Source organism: Scyliorhinus torazame, chromosome 16, assembly GCF_047496885.1.
Source record: "Scyliorhinus torazame isolate Kashiwa2021f chromosome 16, sScyTor2.1, whole genome shotgun sequence".
Lineage (NCBI taxonomy): Eukaryota > Metazoa > Chordata > Chondrichthyes > Carcharhiniformes > Scyliorhinidae > Scyliorhinus > Scyliorhinus torazame.
The window spans coordinates 107848228-107875847 of record NC_092722.1 but is presented as its reverse complement, the minus strand read 5'-3'; positions in this window follow the sequence as shown (position 1 = coordinate 107875847).

The following is a 27620-nucleotide window of genomic DNA, read 5'->3' as shown; positions in this document are numbered from 1 at the left end:
TGGCCAATCCACCTAACCCGCACATCTTTGGACTGTGGGAGGAAACCGGGGCACCCGGAGGAAACCCACGCACACACGGGGAGAACGTGCAGACTCCACACAGACAGTGACTCAGTCGAACCTGGGACCCTGGAGCTGTGAAGCAACAGGAGTAACCACTGTGCTACCGTGCTGCCCACATGGATGGATGTCCACCAAATGCCCACAATGACATCATGAGCCGCCACTGAGTGACTCAGGCAAACCTTTTTGTGTCCACGGGCTTCCCAAGGTATTGGTGTCGGACAACGCCAGCACTTTTCCGAGTTTGGAATTTGCTGACTTTCTAAAACAGAAAGGAGATCGTCATGTACGAACTGCACTTTACCACCCGTCGTCCAATGGCTTGGCCGAAGGGGCATTGCAAATGTTTAAGCTCGGCATGCAAAAACAGACCTCAGGTTCCCCAGAGACCCACCTGTACTGAGCTGTAATGTTCTATGTTCATCCATTTCCTTTTCTATTACAGGACCACACCACACGTCACCATCTGAGTGACACCCTCGGAACTGTTAATGGGATGTCAGCTCCACAAGCGACTGAGCCTCGCCTTGCCGGACATCGGGAAAAGATCCGCAACCAGCAGGAGCAAGTCGAGACAAGACGAGCCAGAACCATCAGGGAATTTTTAGCGGGGGTTTACGTCTGGAACTTCACCGATGGGATGTTGTGGATCCCACGGAAGGCAGTAAAGTGTTCAGGGCTGGTCTCATACTCTTTCTGGTACAGGGTAAAGAATCAAACAGGTATGTGGTCCACGAGGACAGACCAAAGACACCACTACCAGTGGTGCTCCCTCCTCCGGAGAGCCACTGATAACAGCCAGCAAGGCAAATTAGCCCCTCGAGTCGGAGATGCGGGAGGTCGACTCATCTGACCCAGACTCCGACAAGGAGACTTTGCCTACAGCAGCCGAAACGGGTCCAGTCGTGACCGCCAGGCCAAGCACATCAAAACCACCCAGGCATTTGGGCCCAAAACGGCGCTCCCCGATTCATTATCCCCTCCGGACCCAGAACAGCGGGCATTCGGGAGACGACCGCCTGCAAAGTGGGCAGATTTCCCCCTCCTGCCATCAAGATGGAAGACATATCGGACTTCGGGAGAGGGGGGGGGGGAGGTTATAACCCTACACGAAGTCAACGGATTTGCAACCTCAGAGTCCCTAGGGCCTCACCTGAGTTCGATTTGCCTAGATGAAGGGGGCAGAGCTACCCCCTTAAACCAGGGGCCTCTGGGCCAAGTGTGGGCAGGGCACAGGAGACCCTTCAGACAGATCAAGGTATAAAATGGGAGATGTAATAATACAATAGGGTGGCACATGGCACAGTGGTTAGCACTGCTGTCTCACAGTACCAGGGACCCAGGTTTGATTCCAGGACTTCAGGATGACTGTCTGTATGGAGTTTGCACGTTCTCCCCGTGTGTGCGTGGGTTTCCTCTGGGTGCCCTGTTTTCCTCCCACAATCCAAAGATGTGCAGGTTAGGTGGATTGGCCATGCTAACTTGCCTCTTAGAGCGGAGTTACAGAAATAGAGTGGGGGGCGATTGGGCCTAGATAGGGTGCTCTTTCAAAGAGTCGGTGCAGACTCGATGGGCCGAATAGCCTCCTTCAGCATTGTAGGGATTTTATGTTTCTATGATAATAGGTATAATGCTCACAGTGCCGAGGACCCGGGTTCAATCCCAGCCCTGGGTCATTGTCCGTCTGAAGTTTGCACATTCTCTCCGTGTCTGCGTGAGTCTCACCCCACAACCCAAAGATGTGCAGGGTAGGTGGATTGGCCACGATAAATTGGACCTTAATTGAAATTTTTTTTTAAAAGAATTGAGTACTCTAAATTTTAAAAAAAGATAATAGGTAATACAAATATTTGATTTTCTTGCAGTCATTGCTTCCAACTGGTTGCTTGCCTGGGATTTTACAATAGGCCTAAACGTTAGGCTTCAAATGTTTACAAGCTTTAGGAACATGAGGAAGAGGAGGAGGCTGCTCAGGATTGGGCTTCCGAGGAGCCTGTTCTGCTATTCAGTGAGATTATGGCTGATCTCCACGCTGTTACCCACCTTTGCCCTCGAGCTCTCAATCGGTTTTCCGAACAAAAAAATCTCAGTCTTAAAAAGTTTCAACTAACCCGGAATTGGAGAGTAAGAATTCCGGATTTCCCTCACCCTTGCTGCTTCTCCATAGGACACAACTAATGAAAATAAACCTAAGAGTCTCAATTAGGAAAATCATGTCAATTGAGAAGAAAATTTGTCAGGCAAGAGCAAAAACATTTCTTGAACAGATGGTTAATTAATGGGAAGTCTGAGCTCTGCAGCTTTGGTAGACTCCTTCAAGATAACCTTGCTAATCCCAATTTTTAAAGGATGAAGTTATTTAGCAGTCTGATAGAACCCACAGTCTAACATTGATGCCGCAACTGACTGTCATTTTTAAAAACAATGTTGTCTAGCCTATTTCAGTACTGTCACCCGTAAGAATAATTAGCTTCCATCAAAGCAGTAGATTATCTGTTCATGTCGCCCATTGAGTCATTACAATGAGGTACCAATAAAGATGAATTATATCTAATCTTTCCTTCTCTTCTGTCCATCTGATTGATGATTATAACATCTCCAATATTACAAAGCAGAAAAATGACACTGACATTTAGAACATGAGGCTCTGACAGATAAGAACTGACTGCAAGGCACGCTCCATGATGAGAAAAACAAGCCAAGACAAATAAACCTCCAAACAAAGAGGCAATTAGGCAGTATGTGAATTATAGAGTGACTAAACCTTGTGGGTGGAATATGACCCCATTAATTACTCAGTACAAGGGGCGTCCCTGGCGTTTTGGCCATGATACCTTACTACTCGGTACACTGACGACATGTGTTCTCTTTCTGAAACTAAGACAGGAGGATTTCCCCATGTACTCGCTGTCTTCTGTCAGGTTCCAGTCGCAAAATGTTTTGTCATCAGATTGCTCAAGCAGCCAGCATTGAACATGGGAAGTTGTATGCATCAGCCTTGCAGTTAAAATTTGAGTTTGTTTGATATTTTTCTTGACCTCAAAATAAGGACAGGAGTGACGTTTCGTTAACATTTTCAAATTTCTGGAGTGGGAATCCAGGAACAGAAGGAGGTACTTTACCCATGGGTTGTTCTGCCATTTGATCATAATCTGTACCTCAACACCATTTACCTGTCTTTACATGGATTCATACAGAATCATTTGGCCAAAATGTTTCATCTGTCAAGCAGGCACATTCGGCTGACCCGAAAGCATTCCCAGCTACGGTCAATTAACAGCCTTCCAGTATGTAGAACGCTGTGTGAAAGGCTGGGCACTGCCTCTGCCAGGGAGGGTGGGGAGAGGGCAGGCACTGAGAAAAGGGAGCATGTGGGCTGGCGTTTCCGAAATGCCCCCTGCAGGGACATGTCTGAGGGAGCTGCTGATCCGTGAAAAATAAGTATCAGTGGAAAAACTATGCCACGAGTGCCTGGGCAGCACAATCATACACAGACCCCAGTCCCAAGACACATTTGTTCATTTTATTTGAGCCCTGACCTTTCACCCACCCTGGATCCAGGTTGCAGTTTAAACCTAAAGGCCACCTTGCCAATTGGCCTGCCCGCCAACCCTAACAGCAGACAGGCAATGTAAAGTTCCGGTCAACTACTGTTTAATTTATTTATATCACCTTTGTTCATGCCAGAAAACGTGCTTCCAACTTGAGCACTGGCCTGTGGACCGGAATATCATGTAAAGGCAATGACGTCAGGATATGCGTCCAACGTCTTTTTGCGTGATTTTACATGCTTCTGGGTCAGCCGCACGTCTGAGCATTATATGCTGCAGCACGCCATTCAGCCCAACTGCTCATTGTAGCCTATTCCACACGAACCTCCTGCATCCACGGTAGCACTGTGGTTAGTTAGCACTGTTGCTTCACAGCTCCAGGATCCCAGGTTCGATTCCTGGCTTAGGTCACTGTCTGTGCGGAGTCTGCACGTTCTCCCAGTGTCTGCATGGGTTTCCTGCGGGTACTCTGGTTTCCTCCCACAAGTCACGAAAGACGTGCATGTTAAGGAATTTGGATATTCTGAGAGATTTAAGGATGCCACCATAATAGTCGCAGCACAGCTGTCATCCTCACCCTCGACCAGCGCAGATACACGCACCTTGGCGGGACATGTTAGTAGACAGGCTTTGGGGGCACAATCTGGTGAGGACCTCACTGCTGCTGATACACACCAGGTGGAGGCAGGAACCCCTAAGCGAGACAGCAGTCGGAGGTCAGTCTGTGCTGCAATCATTATGGTGGCATCCTTGGATCTCTCTTCCGAGGTGGTCGCCTAGGAGGCTGGAGAGGGGGCCACCTGGGATGGGCTGGCGCCGTCTCACTTATCTCAGTCTCACTTCTTTCCCCAGTCTCTACACTTACTGGGCTGCTGTTCCAGTTCTGACCGGGTGGTGACCACAGTGGAGAGCCTGATGCACAACGTCGGCACCATGAGTGAAGGTGTACAAGGCATTGCACAGCTGGTGACGACCATGGCTATGGGTTTTGGCAGAATGTCTGTCTCGCTGGGGGATGTCACCCAGTACCAGGCTGACCTTGATGAGGTTCAGTGGCACAGTGGTTGGCATGGTGGTGCCGCGAGCGGTTGCTCTCCCAGTTACCCCCTAGTGCCACCCCCACCCTCCCATGGAGACCCACCCCTGCGGAAGATCCCCATTCCCCGCCGAGTGACCCCGTCCCCCGCCGAGCATTGGGGCGGCAAGCCCAGCACCCCCGGACTCTTTGCCTGTGAGCTCTTTGACTCTTCACCTCCTCGGCTCCCCACAGAAGCCCTTCCACCAGGTTCACGTTTTTCAAAAGGACTACTAGTCAATGCCAGCGTAACCAGTTGCTGGGGAGGCCGACGAATGATGGATAAGGGGTGGCTTCACTTAATTGTATGGAAATGGGGCTTAAGTGGTGATAATTAGTTTCTCGTCACGCTACGCCGAGATCTCAATTTCACCTATGGGAGTCGGCCGGTTGCATCGCAAAATGTTTGGCGCCTGGCGCGGTTCTCGTTTTCTACCTCTTCCGCTATTCACCGGTCTCGTTTCGCTTGAGCGAAAGCGTAACGAGGCCAGAGAATCAGGCCAGAGCTTCCTATCTACCAAAGGCTATGAAGACTTCTTTAACAGGCAAGTTCAGTAACCAGCATCATCCCAACATGCTGGTAGCTCTAGGTCAAAACCCTCGTCCTCACAGAGATGCTGAAAGACTAAGAAAAAGGACATCTGAAACAGATTCTGAATTAAAGGAAGTTCCCAAATGAAGCTGCGGACACTGAGAAAATTCACCAGTAAAAACTCAGAGAAGAGCCTCAAAGCTAAAGGCAGCCATTTTCTGCAGCAGACATCTCCACATAATCTTCCTTGGAAGTTGATGCACAATCAATTACTCTAGAGACAAGGGGAGTCATATCTAATCGGCTTTAATCAGCTAGAACTGTACCCAGCAGCTTCGATACAGAAAGTGAAGGCTGCTGGGACGGCATGGGTTCTTATAGCCCGCCTCTCAGGGCGGGGCTATGTACGTTAGCCAATGGTAGACTCCTAGGTCTAGCCAATGGTCATTCACCTCTCAGGTACTGCAATACCTGGTATTACCACAGAAGTCCAGCATCAGAACGCATGGTTCATAACCTGCAGGGTGAGCTCAATCTTTTTCATTTGCAAGCTGCAGTGAGTCCTGAGAAGCCCATTTTGCCAATTCAGTCAGAAGCACCATTTGAATGGAGCCCAGCACTAATCTTGATTCCAAGCCTCAACTTGTGGTCTCTAAGTTGGACAGTAAAAAAACAAACTAATAATTAACTTATTCAGCTCTTGGGAACCTCACGACCATCCAAATCCTTAACAGCAAGTCTGTGGTTCATTATTTGCAACACTACATCGCTGATTAAATTGTGTCGGCAGACCGCCAACCCAAGTGGCCATTGTTGAAAATTCTTCTTCTTGCATGGCGCCGCCGGCATTTTGCGAAGCCAAATAAATAGGCAAATGTGAGAAATCCATTATTCAGCAGAAAATAGCAACGCCATCTTGGAAGCATGTAAATTCTTAAAGCTGCACCCCCACTTTTAAAATCTTCAACGTGGATCACCACGTTTCCAACTCCACTGGGACGCAGCCAAGGCCCAGACCAGTCACAAAATTGGAGATTTTAGAGGAAAAAGATTTTAAGATGCAGATTGCTTCAGGATTAAATAAAAAATCAGAAGCGGAACAAGTGAACACACTTCTGTACTCAACAGGGCCAATTGCAGATTACATCATTGCATGACAGGATATTGAGGAGGATTTTAAATCCTTTGAGGTTTATTTCAACTTTAGATCAACAAAATATTGGAAAGAACTAAATCATGGTGGGTGTTGCAGATGATTCACTCCCTGACCTCCTACAACCTAAAGATGATCTTACCCGTGTAAGCTTTTGTGCAATTGATCGTGCCTCAATTTATTGCTCTAAGATTTACAAAAGATGGACCTCCGTATCAAATCGGATCGCCTGCAGCTGGATCCGCATTCAAGCGACGCCAAAAAGGACTTTCAACACCGGCTAGCTTGCTTCGAGGCATACATCAACTCGGCGTCCACCCCTACCTCGGAGGCTCAGAAGATACAGATCCTGTACTCAAGGTTGAGCTCCAGCGTCTTTCCGCTAATCCAGGGCGCGCCGAACTACGCCGAAGCCATGGCGCTTCTCAAGGAGAATTACACTCAGAATACGAACACGCTCTTCGCCAGGCACGTACTCGCCACTCGCTCTCTGTAGCGCACAAAGACTCCGTGAGACGAATAGAGTGAAGTCGATGAGGCTTTATTAAGCGTGTCTGTTCCCCCGCAGCTCAATAGTAGACTGGCCTGCGGGGGAACCGATCCTCCTGGGAAGGGGGCGGTCGCGGGGTGCGGCGGTGGCAGGAAGGGGGGGGTTGGGTGAATGGTGTCGGGGGGGGTGTGTGTGTTGCCGGCGGGCGCCAGATCCCGCAGGGAGACCGTGTCCTGTCAGCCGTCGGGGTACTCCACGTAAGCGTACTGCGGGTTCGCGTGGAGGAGGTGAACCCTTTCGACCAACGGGTCCGCCTTATGTGCCCGCACATGCTTTCGGAGCAAGATGGGTCCTGGGGCCGCCAGCCAGGTCGGCAGCGACGTTCCAGAGGAGGACCTCCTAGGGAAGACAAGGAGACGCTCATGAGGCGTTTGATTAGTGCTCGTACATAATAACGACCGGATGGAGTGGAGAGCGTCCGGGAGGACCTCCTGCCACCGTGAAACTGGGAGGTCCCTGGACCGTAGGGCCAGTAGGACGGCCTTCCAGACCGTGCCGTTCTCCCTCTCTACTTGCCCGTTCCCCCGGGGGTTGTAGCTGGTCGTCCTGCTTGAGGCTATGCCCTTACTGAGCAGGAACTGGCGCAGCTCGTCACTCATGAAAGAGGACCCCCTGTCGCTGTGGACGTATGCGGGGTAACCGAACAGTGTGAAGATGCTGTTCAGGGCTTTAATGACTGTGGCCGCGGTCATGTCAGAGCAGGGAATGGCAAAAGGGAAGCGGGAGTATTCGTCCACCACATTAAGAAAATATGCGTTGCGGTCGGTGGAGGGGAGGGGCCCTTTGAAATCGAGACTGAGGCGTTCAAAGGGGCGGGAAGCCTTAATCAGGTGCGCTCCATCCGGCCTGAAAAAATGCGGTTTGCATTCCGCGCAGATGTGGCAGTCCCTTGTGACTGTACGGACCTCCTCTAAAGAGTATGGGAGATTGCGGGACTTGATGAAGTGGAAAAACCGAGTGACCCCCGGGTGGCAGAGGTCCTCGTGGGGGGTTTGGAGACGGTTAATTTGTGCGTTGGCACATGTGCCGCGGGATAGGGCATCGGACGGCTCGTTCAGCTTTCCGGGACGGTACAAGATCTCGTAGTTGAAGGTGGAGAGCTCGATCCTCCACCTTAAGATCTTGTCGTTTTTGATTTTGCCCCGCTGTGCATTATCGAACATGAAGGCTACCAACCGTTGGTCCGTGAGGAGAGTGAATCTCCTGCCGGCCAGGTAATGCCTCCAATGTCGCACAGCTTCCACTATGGCTTGGGCTTCCTTTTCCACTGAGGAGTGGCGGATTTCTGAGGCGTGGAGGGTCCGGGAGAAAAAGGCCACGGGTCTGCCCGCTTGGTTAAGGATGGCCGCTAGAGCTACGTCGGAGGCGTCGCTCTCGACCTGGAAGGGGAGGGACTCGTCGATGGCGCGCATCGTGGCCTTTGCAATATCCGCTTTAATGCGGCTGAAGGCCTGGCAAGCCTCTGTCGACAGAGGGAAGGTCGTGGTCTGTATTAGGGGGCGGGCCTTGTCTGCGTACTGGGGGACCCACTGGGCGTAGTATGAAAAGAACCCCAGGCAGCGTTTCAGGGCTTTTGGGCAGTGCGGGAGGGGAAATTCCATGAGGGCGCGCATACGTTCGGGGTCGGGGCCTATTATCCCATTGCGCACTACGTAGCCCAGAATGGCTAGCCGATTGGTGCTAAAAACGCACTTGTCCTCATTGTACGTGAGGTTCAAGGTTTTGGCGGTCTGGAGGAATTTTTGGAGGTTGGCGTCGTGGTCCTGCTGGTCGTGGCCGCAGATGGTTACATTGTCGAGATACGGGAACGTGGCCCGCAACCCATGTTGATCAACCATTCGGTCCATCTCCCGTTGGAAGACCGAGACCCCGTTTGTGACGCCAAAAGGGACCCTTAGGAAATGGTATAATCGCCCGTCTGCCTCGAAGGCTGTGTACTTGCGGTCACTTGGGCGGATGGGGAGCTGATGGTAGGCGGACTTGAGGTCCACGGTGGAGAAGACTTTATATTGGGCAATCCGATTGACCATGTCGGATATGCGGGGGAGAGGGTACGCGTCTAGTTGTGTGTACCTGTTGATGGTCTGGCTATAGTCTATGACCACCCTTTGTTTCTCCCCTGTCTTCACTACTACCACCTGCGCTTTCCAGGGACTATTGCTGGCCTGGATTATGCCCTCCTTTAGTAGCCGCTGGACTTCGGACCGAATGAAGGTCCGGTCCTGGGCGCTGTACCGTCTGCTCCTAGTGGCGACGGGTTTGCAATCCGGGGTGAGGTTCGCAAACAAGGACGGGGGTTGCACCTTGAGGGTTGCGAGGCCGCAGATAGTGAGTGGGGGTATTGGGCCGCCGAATTTGAACGTAAGGCTCTGTAGATTGCATTGGAAATCTAATCCCAGCAAGGTGGGGGCACAGAGTTGGGAAAGGACGTTTAGTTTGTAGTTTTTGAACTCCCTCCCCTGCACCGTTAGGGTAACTATGCAGAATCCTTGGATCTGTACGGAGTGGGATCCTGCAGCTAGGCAAATCTTTTGTGCGCTGGGATAGGTGGTCAAGAAACAGCGTCTTACCGTGTCGGGGTGGATAAAGCTCTCCGTGCTCCCGGAGTCGACTAGGCATGGCGTCTCGTGGCCGTTTATTAGCACCGTTGTCGTCGTCGTCTGGAGTGTCCGGGGCCGAGCTTGATCGAGCGTAATTGAAGCGAGACGTGGTTGTAGTAGTGGAGTGGGGTCCGTTGTTGCCATCCAAGATGGCGTCGGGGATGGACAAAATGGCCACCCCCATACATCGCACGTGGCTGGGGGGTCACAAGATGGCAGCGGGGGTGGACAAAATGGCCGCCCCCACGCGTCGTACAGGTCTGGGGCGGTCCAAGATGGCGGCGCCCTTCCTCCCCTCGTGGTGGCCGGGACCCAAAATGGCGGTGTCTGCGGGTCGCACATGGGGCGCTGGGGGGGCTGGGGAGCGCTAGGACCGCGCGGAGCTCCCTCACCGGGGACAGCGGTGGTCGGGACCCAAGTTGGTGGTGCCGGCGGGTCAGACGTGGGGCGCGGGGTGGGGGTTAGGGGGCGTTAGGGACGCGCAAAACTCCCTCTTCTCCGTGGAGAGTGGTGGCCGGGACCCAAAGCGGTAGCGCCGGCGGGTCATACATGGGGTACGGGGGGGGGGGGGGGTTGGGGAGCGTAAGCGGCGTGCAGGGCTCCCTGTTCTCCCGGGACCGCGGTGGTCGGGACCCAGAGCGGCTGCGCCTGCGGGTCGTACATGGCGTGCTGGGGGGGTTGGGGCGCGTAAACGGCTTGCAGGGCTCCCTGTTCTCCCGGGACAGCGGCGACCTCGCGGGACCGGCACACAACCGCGTAATGGCCCTTTTTCCCGCAGCTCTTGCAGATCGCTGCGCGGGCCGGGCAGCGCTGCCGGGGGTGTTTTGCCTGGCCGCAGAAATAACAGCGGGCGCCCCCGGTGCGACTCGGCGTTTGGACCGCGCAAGCCTGTGGGGTGTCCGGGGGGGGTGGGTTTGTCGCGATGGGTACGTACGGAGCCCAATGGGCTGCCGCGCGATCGGGGCCGTAGGCGCGGGTATTATGCGCGGCCACGTCTAGGGAGGCTGCTAGGGCCCGGGCCTCTGAGAGTCCTAGCGACTCTCTTTCTAGAAGTCTTTGGCGGATTTGGGAGGAATTCATACCTGCCACAAAAGCATCGCGCATTAACATGTCCGTGTGTTCATTTGCGTTCACCGAAGGGCGGCTGCAGGCTCGTCCCAAAATCAGCAGCGCGGCGTAGAATTCGTCCATCGATTCTCCGGGACCTTGCCGTCTCGTCGCGAGCTGGTAGCGAGCGTAGATTTGGTTAACTGGGCGGACATAGAGACTTTTCAGTGCTGCGAACGCCGTCTGGAAATCGTCCGAGTCTTCGATGAGGGAGAAGATTTCCGTGCTCACCCTCGAGTGCAGAACCTGTAGTTTTTGGTCTTCTGTGACCCGGCCGGTGGTCGTTCTGAGGTAGACCTCGAAGCAAGTCTGCCAGTGCTTGAAGGCTGCTGCCACGTTCACTGCGTGGGGGCTGATCCTCAGGCATTACGGAATGATCCTGAGCTCCATAGTCCTTTTCAGGCACGCTTAATAAATTGTAGCGCACAAAGACTCCGTGAGACGAATAGAGTGAAGTCGATGAGGCTTTATTAAGCGCGTCTGTTCCCCCGCAGCTCAATAGTAGACTGGCCTGCGGGGGAGGACTCCGGCTTCTTATACTCCCCCTTCAGGGCGGAGCTAGAGGTCAACGGCCAACCAGGACCCGGGATCTGTCAGCCAATGACATTAGGGCTTCCAGTCCCACATGACCCCCAATACATACTACCACACTCTCAACTCCCTGGTGAGTCCATAGAAGACTTCTGGCGGGCCCTAATCCCACTCGTCCGGGTCTGTGACTGCCAGGCCGTTACGGCCACTGAACATTCAAACCTCCTTATGCGGGACACGTTTGTTACGGGGATTGGGTCGGTCCTCATACGCCAGCGACTGTTAGAGGGGGCCATCCTCGACCTAGCGGAGACAAAGAAACTAGCGCTCTCCATGACAGTTGCCTCGCGCAATGTTCGGGCCTACACCCCCAGCCGCGCGGCCCACCCCTCCAGCGGGGGCCTTACCCAGCCAATACGCCTGCGCCGCACGCCAGACAGCAAACCCCGGGGGTCCCCGATGTTATTTCTGCGGCCAGCAGAAGCAATCCCGCCAATGCTGCCCAGCCCGCGCTGCCCTTTGTAAGGCTTGCGGCAAGAAGGGGCACTTCGCTGCGGTGTGCCAGGCCTGTACAGTCGCCGCTATCGCCCCCACCCCCCTCGTTTATGGACAATGGGCGCCGCCATCTTCTCCCCCTCAGACCACGCGCGTCCAGTGGGCACCGCCATCTCCCCCTCCGAGCAACACATGCAGCCCATGGGCGCCGCCATCTTGTCTAACCCCCGCCACGTGCGGCCCATGGGCGCCGCCATTTTGTACTCCTCGAGATATTCATGCGCCACCATCTTGTCTCCCCCACGGCACATGGGCACCGCCAGCATTCCAGGACTAGGGCCCCCCAGGCTCCCAGTCATCCTACACCAGCAACGACCGACCACGACTCGCCTCAGTGACCATCAGCCAGTCTTGTCCATACAACCTGGCCACCGCATCGACCAGCGTGAAAGTCAACGGATACGTGACCTCTTGCCTGCTGGACTCCAGGAGCACTGAAAGCTTCATCCACCCGGATACAGAAAGGCACTACTCCCTCGCGGTCCACCCTGCCAATCAAATAATCTCCCTGGCCTCCAGATCCCATTCCGTGGCGATCCAGGGGTACTGTACGGTCACACTCACGGTCCAGGGCGTAGAATTCAGCGGCTTCCGCCTCTACGTCCTCCCTAACCTCTGTTCTGCCCTACTACTCGGCCTGGTTTTCCAGTGCAACCTCCAAAGCCTAACCCTGAAATTCGGCGGGCCCCTACCACCCCTCACTGTGTGCGGCCTCGTGACCCTAAAAGTCGATCCGCCTTCCCTCTTCGCAAATCTAACCTCGGATTGCAAACCCGTCGCCACCAGGAGCAGACGGTACAGCACCCAGGACAGGACCTTCATCAGGTCCGAGGTCCAGCGGCTGCTTCGGGAAGGCATCATCGAAGCCAGCAACAGCCCCTGGAGAGCCCAAGTGGTAGTAGTTAAAACTGGGGAGAAACACAGAATGGTCGTGGACTACAGCCAGATCATCGATCGGTACACGCAGCTCGCCGCGTACCCCCTCCCACGCATATTTGATATGGTCAATCAGATTGCACAGTACCGGGTCTTCTCAACTGTAGACCTCAAATCCGCCTACCACCAGCTCCCCATTCATAAATTGAACTGTCCATACACTGCCTTCGAGGCAGATGGCTGCCTCTATCACTTCCTCAGGGTTCCCTTCGGCATCACCAAAGGGAGATGGACCGAATGGTCGACCGGTACGGTTTGCGGGCCACCTTTCCGTACCTAGACAACGTCACCATCTGCAGCCATGATCTGCAGGACCACGACGCCAACCTTGCCAAATTTCTCCACACCGCCACTCTCCTAAACCTCACCTACAACAAGGAGAAGTGCGTGTTTAGCACGACCCGCTTAGCCATCCTCGGCTATGTGGTCCAGAACGGAGTTCTGGGGCCCGATCCCGACTGCAAGCGCCCCCACATGGAGCTCCCCCTCCCCCACTGCCCCAAGGCCCTCAAATGCTGCCTGGGGTTCTTTTCGTGGGTCCCAAACTATGCGGACAAGGCCCGCCCACTCATACAGTCCACCCATTTTCCCCTGACGGCCGAGGCACAACAGGCCTTCGCCCGTATCAGAGCCGATATCGCCAAGGCCGGCATGCACGCAGTAGACGAGGCACTGCCCTTTCAAGTAGAGAGCGACGCATCAGATGTCGCCCTAGCCGCCACCCTCAATCAGGCAGGCAGACCCGTGGCATTATTTTCCCACACCCTTCATGCCTCAGAAATTCGGCACTCAGCCGTCAAAAAAGAGGCCCAAGCTATCGTTGAAGCTGTGCGACATTGGAGGCATTACCTGGCCGGCAGGAGATTCACTCTCCTCACTGACCAACGGTCGGTCGCCTTCATGATCAATAACACACAGCGGGGCAAGATCAAGAGTGATAAAATCTTGAGGCGGAGGATCGAGCTCTCCACCTACAGTTACGAGATTTTGTATCACCCCGGCAAGCAACGAGCCCCCAGACGCCCTATCACGAGGTACATGTGCCATCGCACAGGTAGACCGACTCCGGACCCTGCACGACAGTCTTTGTCACCCGGGAGTCACACGGTTGTACCATTTCATAAAGACCCGCAACCTGCCCTACTCCGTCGAGGAAGTACGGACAATCACCAGGGACTGCCAGGTCTGTGCGGAGTGCAAGCGGCACTTCTACCGGCCGGACCGTGCACGCCTGGTGAAGGCCTCCCGCCCCTTTGAGCGCCTCAGTGTGGATTTCAAAGGGCCCCTCCCCTCCACCGACCGTTACACGTATTTTCTCAGTGTGGTCGATGAGTACTCCAGATTCCCCTTCTCCATCCCATGCCCCGACATGACGTCTGCCACGTCATCAAAGCCCTCAACACAATCTTCGCTGTGTTCAGTTTCCCCGCCTACATCCACAGTGACAGGGGATCCTCATTCATGAGTGATGAACTGCGTCAGTTCCTGCCCAGCAGGGGTATCGCCTCCAGCAGAACGACAAACTACAAACCCCGGGGAAACGGACAGGTAGAGAGGGGGAACGGGACGGTATGGAGGGCTGTCCAACTGGCCCCACGGTCCAGGAACCTCCCGGCCTCCAGCTGGCAGAAGGTCCTCCCTGATGCACTACACTCCATTCGGTCACTACTGTCCACCGCCACTAATAACACACCCCATGAACGTCTTTTTGCCTTCCCCAGGAAGTCCACATCCGGGGTGTCGCTCCCGACTTGGATCGCAGCTCCGGGACCCGTCCTGCTCCGTAGGCATGTCCGACTCCACAAGCCGGACCCGTTGGTGGAAAGGGTGCAATTGCTCCATGCAAACCCCCAGTATGCCTATGTGGCGTACCCCGACGGCCGCCAGGATACTGTCTCCCTCAGGAACCTGGCACCAGCAGGTCACACACACACACACACCCCCGGCCCGGAACCACCCTCCCCTCCCCCGGCGCTCCCAGGAGCAACCCACCCGGGACCATCTGTCCTTCCCCTGCCCACGCTCGAGGATGAAGAGGATTTCGGCACGCTCCCGGAGGCTCTGGACATCAGACGAGCATTGGCATCGCCGCCACCACTACGTCGCTCCCAGCGGCACATCAAGGCCCCGGACCGGTTAAACCTTTAACTGGTCCACTGGATTTCAAAAGACATTTTTTTCCCCCAAAAATGTAAATGTAAAAAGAAAACCATTGTTGTATATAGTTCTCCACCACCCCTGCCGGACTCAATTTTAACAGGGGGTGAATGTGGCAAACCACTATTGCACCTCTATTAGGTGATGTATGGTAGGACCTGTACCACAGGTACATTGGTAGTCCCTGCCTGCTGGCTCCGCCCAGTAGGCGGAGTGTAAATATGTGTGTCCTCCATGCTGCAGCCATTTCGCCAGCTGCTGTGGGAGGCCACACATCTTAGAGCAATAAAGCCTCAGTTGTACCCAGCTCAAGTCTTTGTGCAATTGATCGTGCATCACTGTGACAAGGCAATCCAGCTAGTTAGACTATCTCAGCTAGGTGAGCAACACAGGACAACCCTCAGGGGAGAGAATACAACTTGGGGCAGACGCCAACCCTCAGTTCAACTCATCGGATCACAAAAATGCAGGGACATTCAAAGTCAGGGAAAACCATTACTGAACCACGCAGCAGAGCTACAATGCCAATGCTGCAGTGTGAAGTATCTGCACAGGAGAGATAAGTATTCTATGAGCATTGCCTAAGGCTTCCATTGTAACAGAACTGGTCACTTTGGTAAACTGTGCGATTCAAAACCCGAGCACACCACAGATAGCCCACAGGTAATCCACAAGGCTGGGACTTAAAACCCAGAAGACACAGCCAATGCTTCATGGATCAGGTCAGAAAATGTGGGGTGGGATTCTCTGATCCTGAGGCTAAGTGTTTACGCTGTCGTAAACGGTGTCACGTTTCTCAACGGCGTCAACCTGGCCTCAGGATCAGCATTTCTGACCCCTACAGGGAGCCAGCACGGCACAGGAGCGACCCGCTCCAGCTGCCAATACCGGCACCAGATGGGCGCCGCAGGCCTGCGCATGCACAGTGGGGCCGGGGCCAACGCGCGCATGTACAGTGGGACCGGCGCGATTGCCGCGCATGCGCGGTGTCTCCCTTCCCGGCACCGGCCCCGATGCAACATGGTGTAGGGCTACAGGGGCCGGCATGGAGCAAAAACAGCCCGAGAGGCCGACCTGCCGATCAGTAGGCCCCGATCGTGGGCCAGGCCACAGCGGAGACACCCCGCCCCCCCCCCCCCCAGGGTTGGAACCCCCTTCTCCCCCACCAGGCCGCCCCCAGATGCATCCACGCCGAGGTTCCGCCAGGTAGGAGCAGGTGTGGCCGCCGCCGGCGGGACTTGGCTTTTTTAGCGTGGCCGCTCGGCCCACCCCGACCGAGAATCGCCTGGGTGGCCCCGTAGAGCGGCCCCCGGCCGGCGCCGCACTGACCACGCCGGCGCCAATGGCACTGATTCTCTGCTCCCCGGAGAATCGGCAGACCGGCGTCGGGGCGGCGTGTCACAATTCGCGCCAGTCCTGGCGATCTCCGGCCCGGCGTCAGGGTGAGAGAATCCCGCCCATGGTTCTTCATTTTGAAATGCTGCCATTCTGGCAAACGATCATCTAACAAACTTGAAATGATATTCAGGTGCCAGAGTGACAATCCTGTCAGATGAGGAATCGTGACCCTAAGGCCTCTGGCTTCGAACAATGAACACTCCAATTATTGAGCAGGGAAGTCTGATTCCCAGTCATCAGCATAATCCTGCAAGCACGGAGGTATGGCAACAAACAAATATTACGCTGTTTACGGGAGACGCACATCAACTCACTCTCTCTCCTGAGCAGGAATGCCTGTGTAGCTCTGGATCTCCTTCAGATAGCAGAAGATGTAAAGACTACCACTGTCATTAGCCAGCCAGAACAGCAGGTTCTCAAACAATAAAGAGTATTCGGCTTCGGATTTCACCGGACTCGGATTTCACCTTCAATCCCTCTTCTCTCTTTGTGGAGCAGGTTTGTTCATTATCATTCCAGATCCTGAAAAGCCCCCAATAGTCAAACCAACCTCCCACCACGAGATTACCATGGCACTTCCAATGGAAGTGGTATCAGTGAATGATCAGTAGTCTGAGAAGCCTCTAGCTCCAACTCCAATGATAGTACAGCTGGTTGGCACACCAACCACTCTGTACACACTGCAACCTCCAGCCAACTAGGAGAACCACACGGGATGCTGAAACCTGGTAGCAGTCTAACACCAACATGAACAAAAAGCAGAGGTGAGCATACCACTGAACATTCTACCCTCAAGAACACTCTTCCTCAGCCGCAGAGAGTCTCAAGATAGCCCATCCACAAAAGAGGAAAAGCAGAACCAAGGAAATGAAGATCATGCTCATCTGTCCCGCAAGAAACAATGGAAAGTAACAGCAACCATGCATCGACACAACAGCGGAACCGGCCAGGCATGGTTCAACATAAAATAATGGAAACATACCCAAATGGCACGCTAACCTCTAAGTCAACAAGATCCAGAACCAACAGTTATGTTGCCTACCACTCTAGCAACAGAATGGCAAGAGAGATGTGGAAGGTTTTAAGGCCGCCAGACCACATGGGCCTCTATCTTCAAGGACTTGGAAGGGGAGGGAGGCGGGATGGGATAGTTAATGCTAATACTGTAAGAGCAATAATGTTGGAATAGTATTAAAGTTGTAACAATAAGGTAAGTGCATAAAACATATAATGTTAGACTTGAAGTGAACGAAAGTAACTCTATATCATGGGAAAAAGACTTGGGGGGGATGTGTGGTATTGGGTCTGGTAAATACAGGGTTAATGTGGGACTGGGTACAGAACCGCCCACACATTTATGTAAGAAGGCACATGACCTAAAGCTAGGATCAGTTTGGTGTTGGCCAGAGATGTGTTAAGTCCGAGACATGATTCCGACTAGCTAAGTGCAACAAACTCAGATACCTGCAACTTAAAAACTTCCTACGGAAGGCGACAAGGACGTACCCACGGTCACCGCAACAGACACTACTAGAGGAATTACTGGACGTAAACATTCAGGAAAAGGAAACTGTAGCGACATCTATGAACGACTGGTAGAGAGGGCGGACACTGTACTGGACGCGACGAGGAAGAAATGGGAGGAAGACCTGGGGCTCGAATTAGGGTGGGGACTCTGGAGCTAAGCACTACATAGGGTCAACTCCACCTCCTCACGCGCAAGACTCACTCTAACGCAACTAAAGGTGATACATAGAGCCCACTTAACAAGAACCCGAATGAGTAGGTTGTTCCCGGAGGTGGAGGACAGTTGTGAACGGTGCCAAGAAGGCCCAGCCAACCACGCCCACATGTTCTGGTCTTGTCCCAGACTTGATAGGTATTGGACAGCCTTCTTCGAGGCAATGTCCAAAGTGGTGGAGATGAGGGTGGAGCCATGCCCGAAAGTGGCAGTCCTCAGGGTATCAAACCAGCTAGATCTATTCCTGGGGAGGAGGGCGGACGCCCTTGCCTTTGCCTCCCTGATTGCCCGCCATAGAATCCTGTTCGGCTGGCGGTCAGCAGCACCACCCAAAGCTGCAGACTGGCTGTCCGACCTCTCGGAATCTCTCCAAATGGAGAAAATCAAATTCGCCATCCGGGGATCAGAAGATGTCTTCCTCAGAACATGGGAGCCATTCACGCAATTGTTCCGGGACCTGTTTTTGTCAACGGTCAAACAAATAAATAATCAAGTAGCCAAGAGCCAGGGGAAAGTAGCCAAGACAGTGAAAAGAGTGGGAAGGGAGGGATGATCGGGGGGGGAGGGGGGGGAACAGTACAAGAGGGGGTAGCCAAACACAGCTGAAAAGAAAGGGGAGCTGCAGAGAGGGAGAGGGGGGGAGAAAGGGGGCAGGGAAGGGGCAGAAAGGTGGGCAGCGAAAAAGGAAGGACAGGGGGCGAAGAATAATAGAGGGGAGCCAGAGGGGAGGAAAGATGAGGGAACTCAAACTGGAAGGAGAGCACGGGAAACGCCAATGACCACAACGAACACAGCAGGGCAACAGAGAGTAAGAAAGTAAAGGACGAAGGAACGACAGAGAGCCGAGGCGGAGGCAAACACGCAACAACAGCGAAAACTGACCGGGAGAAGCAAGTAACATCAGGCGCACCCCCCCCTGTATATGTTAATATACAGAAGACACATTCTGTAACCAACCCCATCCCAACAACTTTCATATTAATGAGGAGCTAATTTATTTCTTAAAATTCAGTGGTCCCTGAAAATGGGGATTGCAACACGCGGTTATCCGGCGGCCATTGATTGTAATGTAGACAGCAGGCCAACCATGGACTGCCTGCTCATTTCAATGATTTCAGCTTCCAGCCACCACTAACCACGCTGATGATTGGTCGGATTGATGAATCGACCAGTAAGTGAGTGGGTAGCGCCAGTTAAAGCTCCTCCATGCTTCTTCAGGAGATGCATTGTGCCTGGAGCAGATGCTGCTGATCTTCGTGAGGTGAACCTGACCTGGGAAACATTGAATAATAGCACAACATGGGAGAGAGCGGGCTCCAAGGTTTTCAGATACTGCACTGGATGTCCAAATGGCAGAGGAGAGAATCAAATACATGTCCCATATCTACTAGGGGGCCAGGACACCAGACACATACTCAGAAGGCTGTGGGAGCAGACAACTGTGTGGGTCACTGTCAGGAAATAAGCTGAGGATTCAGATGCAGTGCCACAAGAAGCTTAAAAAGCTCACAGAAGTGGTCAAGGTCAGTGAATGTCCCTTTAAGTGTTGAAACCTACCAACTGAACCACTAGCCTAAAACACTGCTCATTCCACCACATCTCTGCCACCACACCCCCACCACTCACCTGACAACAATTTCTATCAATTAGCACACATAGCTGACATTCATATGCACCACCTCACCTTCACACACTTAGTATTGCTGTAAGCCCCACACCCGCATCTCACAATTTACACACACTGCCAGCTATTCAACCATGACAGCCACAGTAGCCAAACAGTTTGCTTAATACTCACTGACACACTTCCTTCTCTCTTGCAAAGCAAGGTAGCACAAAACCAGGGACAGCAGGAGTTAACCAGAAGGGGACGGGCACAGCTATGTGTCCTCACCTCAACGGACAAGACGACGCTGGTCATTTTTGGAATGCCCACCTGGTTAGGCAGGGCTGAAACCATTGAAGATGATGTTATCCTCATATCTAATCCTCATCCCACTTTCTCTCATCCCACACGCTCTTCCGATTTACAAGCTGCAAATAGTATAAACATGAACCTCTTACTTTCCCCTCATTCACTTCCTGCAGGACAACCTTCTCCTCGTGTCTTTCTCCTTCAGATACACAAGAAATACAACCTGGCCTGACTGTGCACAAATGACATGAAGAAATTATGACACAAGACCATTTGATTTCATGCTCACAAAGACCAGCTCAGTGTGTGTAATTGAGAGAGGATAGTGTCATGACAAGGATCTGCATGATGGTGCATCTCTGGGCACATGTGGCCTGTAGCCAGGGCAAAGACAAGGATAGCTCAGGTGCCCACTCACCAGAGGTCACACATGAGTTGTATTGCATAGGATTCAAATGAGTACTTCAATAAGTCACCTTACAGAAGAAGCTTGATGGGAATGCACAATGAGTTGCTTGGTGCATTGCAAAACCCACCAGAAAACCTGCATTCAAGGAGCATAGAGGAGTCCAGCAAGAACTTCACATGGGGCTTTGCTCAGAGCCTGGAGCCCATCATCCCCAGCTTGGAAGAGGTGGCAAACTTCATTCACTCTCCTGTGCATACAGTTATCATTGCAGCTTACACAGCAGACACATTGTGTGAGTGCTAGAAGTGAGGCTCAGACTACTGTCACGTAAGACTTCCTGCCATGCAAGCTCAGACTGCTACCTTCATCACGGTGTGCAAAGGAGTTTGGTGGGTGTTCAACAATCTATCCTCCAGCAGATCACCAGGGTTTCTGAGGTGCCACCTCAGAGAGTGGCAGTGGTTCCATGGAGCCCACTCTCCTGCTGTCCTCTCTCAGGATGACAGCATTCATTCTCCCACCACTGCCATTCCTCCAGCGCTTACTGTTACCTGTCAGCCAGAATCTCAGGCTGCTTTGGTACGCTGAGCTGGTGCAGCCCACAATTAAGTCTTGTAGGCTCAGAGTTGTGAGAGGGTGTCACTCAATGCCATCTGCAGTCTTCTCCATTGAGCGTCAGCAGCCTTCTACCAGCCATGCTGCAATTATTGGGATTGCGTAGGGGCACCAATACGGCACTAAGACAATGCACAAACATAATCATTAGGAGCTGGAGTAGGCCATTCAGCTCCTCGCGCCTGCTGCGCCATTAGATAAAATCAGCCTGATCTGATTGTGGTCTCAACTTCACTTGGGCGGTGCAGTGGTTAGCACTGCTGCCTCATAGCGCAAGGGACCCAGTTTCAATTCTGGCCTTGGGTAACTGTCTGTGTGGAGTTTGCACATTCTCCCCGTGTCTGCGTGGGTTTCCTCCGAGTGCTCCCGTTTCCTCCCATAGTCCAAAGATGTGCAGGTTAGGTGGATTAGCCATGCTAAATTGCCCCAAACTGTGCAGCTAAGGTGGGGTTATGGGGTTGCAGGGATAGGGTGGGGGAGTGGACCTAGGTAGGGTGCTGTTTCATGGGGTTGGTGCAGAGTTGATGGGCCGAATGGCCTCCTTCTGCACTGTAGGAATTCTATAGTTCTATACTACCCTTTGACACTCTTGTCTACAAAGAATCTATCAGCCTTAAAAATATTCAAAGAGTCAGACACCACTCCTCTCTGGAGAAGGGAATTCCACAGAATTACAATACTCAAAGGAAAAAAAAATCTTCTTACCTTCTTAAATTTGAGACACCTTGGGTGGAATTCAATGGAAAAAATTCCAAGTTCATTTGGGATGGGTTTATCTGTTCCCCACCACTATCCAATGATACTTAGTCACTTTTGTGGGCCCTGGGGAGTTTCTTACCAGTTTTTTAATTTATTTAAAAAATAAATTTAGAGTACCCAATTCATTTTTTTTTCCAATTAAGGGGCAATTCAGCATGGCCAATCCACCTACCCTGCATATCTTTTGGTTGTGGGGGTGAGACTCACGCAGACACGGGGAGAATGTACAAACTCCACACGGACAGTGACCCAGAGCCGTGATCGAAACCGGGTCCTCAGTGCTGTGAGGAAGCAGTGCTAACCATTGAGCCACTTCTCACCGTTTAGCCCAGATTCAGCACTGGGGAACTCAGAGATCGGGCAGCCATTTTGAAAGTGTGCCTCGATGGCTAAGTGAGTTTGTGGGTCCCCCATGCCTCCCACCCATGGGCAATGTCACCTCCCACACACATGGGCACTACCCCACACACCCGCAAATGAGGACACCCCTTTATGGGGTCCCTGAGGGGGGCCCACGCTTCAGGCCCCCCCAAGCGCCCTTACAGCATCCCCCCTCCAGGACCCCCACCCGTCACCCCCTCAACCTCCCAAAGGCCCCTACTTACCTGCTTTGCACACCCCCATCTTCAAACCCCTCCTCCACCCTCCTTTCATTGGCATGACCCTGCTCGGGCCCTGCATACTAGCCATTTGTGATTCATGCACTAGGACATCCAGATCCCTCTGCACCTCAGAGCTCTACAATGCAGATAATCTGCTCCTAGCTTCTATAAGGGTTATGCAGAGATAACAGGATTAGGCTATTGAGTTGGATGATCTCCCTTCGCAACCTACTTTCCTACCTATCTTTGTGTCATTAGCAAATTTGGCAACCACCTCTTCAACCTGTTCATCCAAGTAATTTATTTAAATTGTAACAGTTGAGGTCCCAGCACTGATGCCTGTGGCACACCACTGGTCACATTTTGCCAACCTGGAAAAGACCCATTCATGCCTACTCTCTGCTTCCTGTTAGTTAGCCAATCTTCTATCCATGGCTGAAATGAATTGATGTCCACTGGCAGACTAAAGGGAAGTGTAAGACAGACCTTTGATGCTGTCAGTAAGTGAATAGGGTCTGTTATTATTACTCAGTTACTTTGTTCCTGCATCGTACCATCTCCCCAGATAAAGGTAAATTTGTCAGCCTGTTCTGCAATTTGGCAAAACCCCATGTTTTTATGCTCAGATCCTATTGTAGATATTTGCCAAGGACCATGCAAGGGACCATCCCAAATACAAGTTAGAAACAAACATATAAAGATTTATTTGTCGTTGCTTGAGACGGTCATTCGTACATGGCTTGTGAACTCCTGGGTGCATGAATTTCTTTTCATAGTGTGGATTTAGCTGTCCCCACAGCAACCGGACTTTGAGACAGCAAGTAGCACGACCTCTAGTCCGAGAGGTCCAGACTATACACCGTGACAGAAAAATAACCTGTAAACTGATCCAAAACTCAGCTACCAACAATGTTTGTATGTACCGCTAAGTGAACATTAGGAGGCATTTGGAGTAAGAATCCATAGAATTTGTACAGAAGGAGACCATTCGGCCCATCGGGTTTGCACTGACCTCCTGAAAGATCACCCTACCTAGGCCCACTTCCCCTGCCCTATCTCCAGGACCCCACCTAACCTGCACATCCTTGGACACCAAGGGGACATTGATTATGGCCAATCTACCTAATTTACACATCTTTGAATTGTTTTATTTTTTAAATAACTTTTATTAAGGCTTTCATAAAATATCAATAACAAAATGAAAAAGGAACCCATCAGGGTTACGTAAAAAACACAGTCTAGAAAAGCAACCCTCAATACCCCCCTCCCCCCCATACATAAATAATAAATTAACATTAACACCCCGACTTAACACAACAGGTGTATACACCCCCTCAGACCCTCCAGTGTAAATAACAAAAACAAAAATAAAGTAAACCACCCCCCCCCCCCCACCCCGGGCTGCTGCCGTAGACCAATGTCTACCGTTCTGCCAATAAGTCTCAGAACGGTTGCCACCGCCTAAAGAACCCTTGTACCGACCCTCTCAAGGCGGATTTCACCCTCTCCAACTTAATAAACTCCACCATATCGTTGATCCAGGATCCCACGCTTGGGGGCCTCGCATCCTTCCACTGAAGAAGAATCCTTCGCCGGGCTACCAGGGACGCAAAGGCCAGAATTCCGGCCTCTTTCGCCTCCTGCGCTCCCGGCTCCTCTGCGACCCCAAATATTGCGAGCCCGGTTTGACCCTGGATCCTACCACCTTCAACACCGTCCTCGCTACGCACTTCCAAAATTCCTCCAGCGCTGGGAACGCCCAGAACATATGGGTGTGATTTGCTGGGCTCCCTGAGCACCTAACACACCTGTCCTCACCCCAAAAAAACAGCTCATCCTTGTCCCGGTCATGTGTGCCCAGTGCAGCACCTTAAACTGTACGAGGCTGAGCCTCGCGCACAATGAGGAAGAGTTCACCCTCCCTAGGGCATCTGCCCACATCCCTTCCTCAATCTCCTCTCCTAACTCCTCCTCCCACTTACCTTTCACCTCCACCACCGAGGCCTCCTCCTCCTCCTGCATCACCTGGTAATTTTCCGAGATCTTCCCCACCCCCCCGAGAGCACCCTGTCCTGTACTGTGTCTGGCAGCAGCCACGGGAATTCCATCACCTGCCGCCTGGCAAACGCCCTTACCTGTAAGTACCTGAAGGTGTTCCCCGGGGGGGAGCCCATACTTCTCCTCCAGCTCACCCAGGCTCGCAAACTTCCCGTCCACAAACAGGTCCCCCAACCTTCGTATCCCTGCCCTGTGCCACCGCAAAAACCCTCCATCTGTTCTCCCTGGGACGAAACGGTGGTTCCCCCGTATTGGAGTCCACACCGAGGCCCCAACGTCCCCCCTGTGCCGCCTCCACTGCCCCCAGATTTTGAGGGCAGCCGCCACCACCGTGCTCGTGGTATACCTCCTTGGAGGGAACGGCAGCGGCGCCGTTGCCAGTGCCCCCAGACTCGTACCCACACAAGACGCTGTCTCCAGCCTCTTCCATGCAGCCCCCTCCCTCTCCATCACCCACTTGCACACCATCGTCGCATTGGCGGCCCAGTAGTACCCACAGATGTTGGGCAGTGCCAGTGCCCCCCCTATCTCTACTCCGCTCCAGGAACACCCTTCTCACCCTCGGAGTCCCTCGCGCCCACACAAACCCCATTATACTCCTGTTGACCCGCCTAAAGAAGGCCTTCGGGATAAACATGGGGAGGCACTGGAACAGGAACAAAAACCTTGGGAGCACCGTCATTTTGACTGACTGCACCCTACCCGCCAAGGACAGCGGCAACGCGTCCGACCTCTTGAACTCCTCCTCCATTTGCTCCACCAGCCTTGTGAAATTAAGCTTATATAGGGCACCCCAGCTGCTGGCCACCTGGATCCCCAAATACCTGAAGCTCCTCTCCGCCCTTTTTAGTGGGAGCTCGCAAATCCCCCTCTCCTGGTCCCCTGGGTGAACCACGAACAGCTCGCTCTCCCATGTTGAGCTTGTACCCCGAAAAATCCCCAAATTCCCTAAGGATTCTCATTACCTCCGGCATTCCCCCCACTGGGACCGCCACATATAGCAGCAAGTCGTCCGCATAGAGCGACACCCTATGCTCCTCCCCACCCCGCACCAACCCCCTCCAGTTCCTCGACTCCCTCAGTGCCATAACCAGGGGTTCAATCGCCAGTGCGAAGAGCAGGGGGAACAGGGGACACCCCTGCCTCGTCCCTCGGTGCAACCGAAAGTACTCGGACCTCCTCCTGTTTGTGGCCACACTTGCCATCGGGATCTCATACAACAGCCTAACCCACCTGACAAACCCCTCCCAAAACCCAAACCTCTTCAGCACCTCCCAGAGGTACCCCCACTCTACCCTATCGAAGGCTTTCTCAGCGTCCATCGCCACCACTATCTCCGCCTCCCCCTCCCTCGCCGGCATCATGATAACGTTCAAAAGCCTCCGCACATTCGCGTTCAACTGCCTCCTCTTCACGAACCCCGTTTGGTCTTCGTGGATGATCTGCGGCACACAATCCTCAATCCTCATGGCTAAGACCTTCGCAAGCACCTTGGCATCTACATTGAGCAACAAAATCGGTCTGTAAGACCCACACTGCAGGGGATCCTTGTCCCGCTTCAGGATCAAGGAGATCAGTGCCCGGGACATCGTCGGGGGCAAAGCCCCCCCCTCCCTTGCCTCATTGAAGGTCCTGACTAGCAACGGGCCCAACAGGTCCATATATTTTTTATATAATTCGACCGGGAAACCGTCCGGCCTCGGTGCCTTCCCCGTCTGCATGCTTCCTATCCCTTTGGCCAGCTCCTCCAGCCCAATCAGGGCCCCCAGTCCCGCCACCAGTCCCTCCTCCACCTTCGGAAACCTCAATTGGTCCAGAAAGCGGCCCATCGCTCCCTCCTCCTGTGGGGGCTTGGATCGGTACAATTCCTCATAAAAGTCCCTGAAGACTCCATTGATGCCAACCCCACTCCGCACCACACTCCCTCCCCTGTCCTTAACTCCCCCGATCTCCCTAGCTGCGTCCCGCTTCCGAAGCTGATGCGCCAGCATCCGGCTTGCCTTTTCCCCATACTCGTAAATCGCCCCCTGGGCCTTCCTCCACTGCACCTCCGCCTACTTGGTGGTCACCAGGTCGAATTCGGCCTGGAGGCTGCGCCTCTTCCTCAACAATCCCTCCTCGGGCACATCCGCCTACCTCCTGTCTACCCTCACCATCTCCCCCACCAGCCTCTCCCTCTCCCCCCGCTCCCTCCTCTCCTTGTGGGCCCTAATGGAGATCAGCTCTCCCCTAACCACCACCTTCAGCGCCTCCCATACCATTCCCACTCGGACCTCCCCGTTATCGTTGGCCTCCAGGTACCTCTCTATACTTCCTCGGACCCGCTCGCTCACCTCCTCGTCCGCCAACAGCCCCACCTCCAAGCGCCACAACGGGCGCTGGTCCCTCTCCTCCCCCTGCTCTAAGTCCACCCAATGCGGGGCATGGTCCAAAATGGCTATCGCCGATTACTCGGTACCCTCTACTCTCGCTATCAGCGCCCTACTCAAAATAAAAAAGTTGATTCGGGAATACGCCTTATGGACATGTAAGAAGAATGAAAATTCTTGCAAATCTCCATGGGTCCACCCCTCCCATCTGGTCCATAAACCCCCTCAGCACTCGAGCCGCCGCCGGCTTCCTACCCGTCCTAGACCTGGAGCGATCCAGTGCCGGATCCAGCACCGTGTTAAAGTCCCCCCCCATTATCAGGCCCCCCACGTCCAAGTCTGGGATCCAACCCAACATGCGCCGCATAAAATCCACATCGTCCCAATTCGGGGCGTACACATTGACCAGTACCACCCTCTCTCCCTGCAGCTTACCACTTACCATTACGTAGCTACCGCCATTGTCTGCCACAATGCTCGACGCCTCGAATGACACCTTCTTTCCCACCAAGATCGCCACCCCTCGATTTTTGGCATCCAGCCCCGAATGAAACACCTGACCTACCCACCCTTTCCTCAATCTTACCTGGTCTGCCACCTTCAGGTGTGTCTCCTGGAGCATAACCACATCCGCCTTCAGTCCCTTCAGGTGCACGAACACGCGGGCCCGCTTGATCGGCCCATTCAGTCCCCTTACATTCCAGGTTATCAGCCGGATCAGGGGGCTACCCGCTCCCCTCCCCCTCCGACTAGCCATAACCCCTCCTCGGCCAGCCACGCACCCGTACCCCACGCCCGGCCTGTTCCCCACAGCGGCAGACCCCCGTCTCGACACCCCCCCCCCCCCCCCCGCCCCCCACTCGCTCCAGCTCCCCCTTGGCCATAGCAGCAGCAACCCGATTCCAACCCCCCCGCCACCCCCCCCCACCCACCCCCCCACCCCC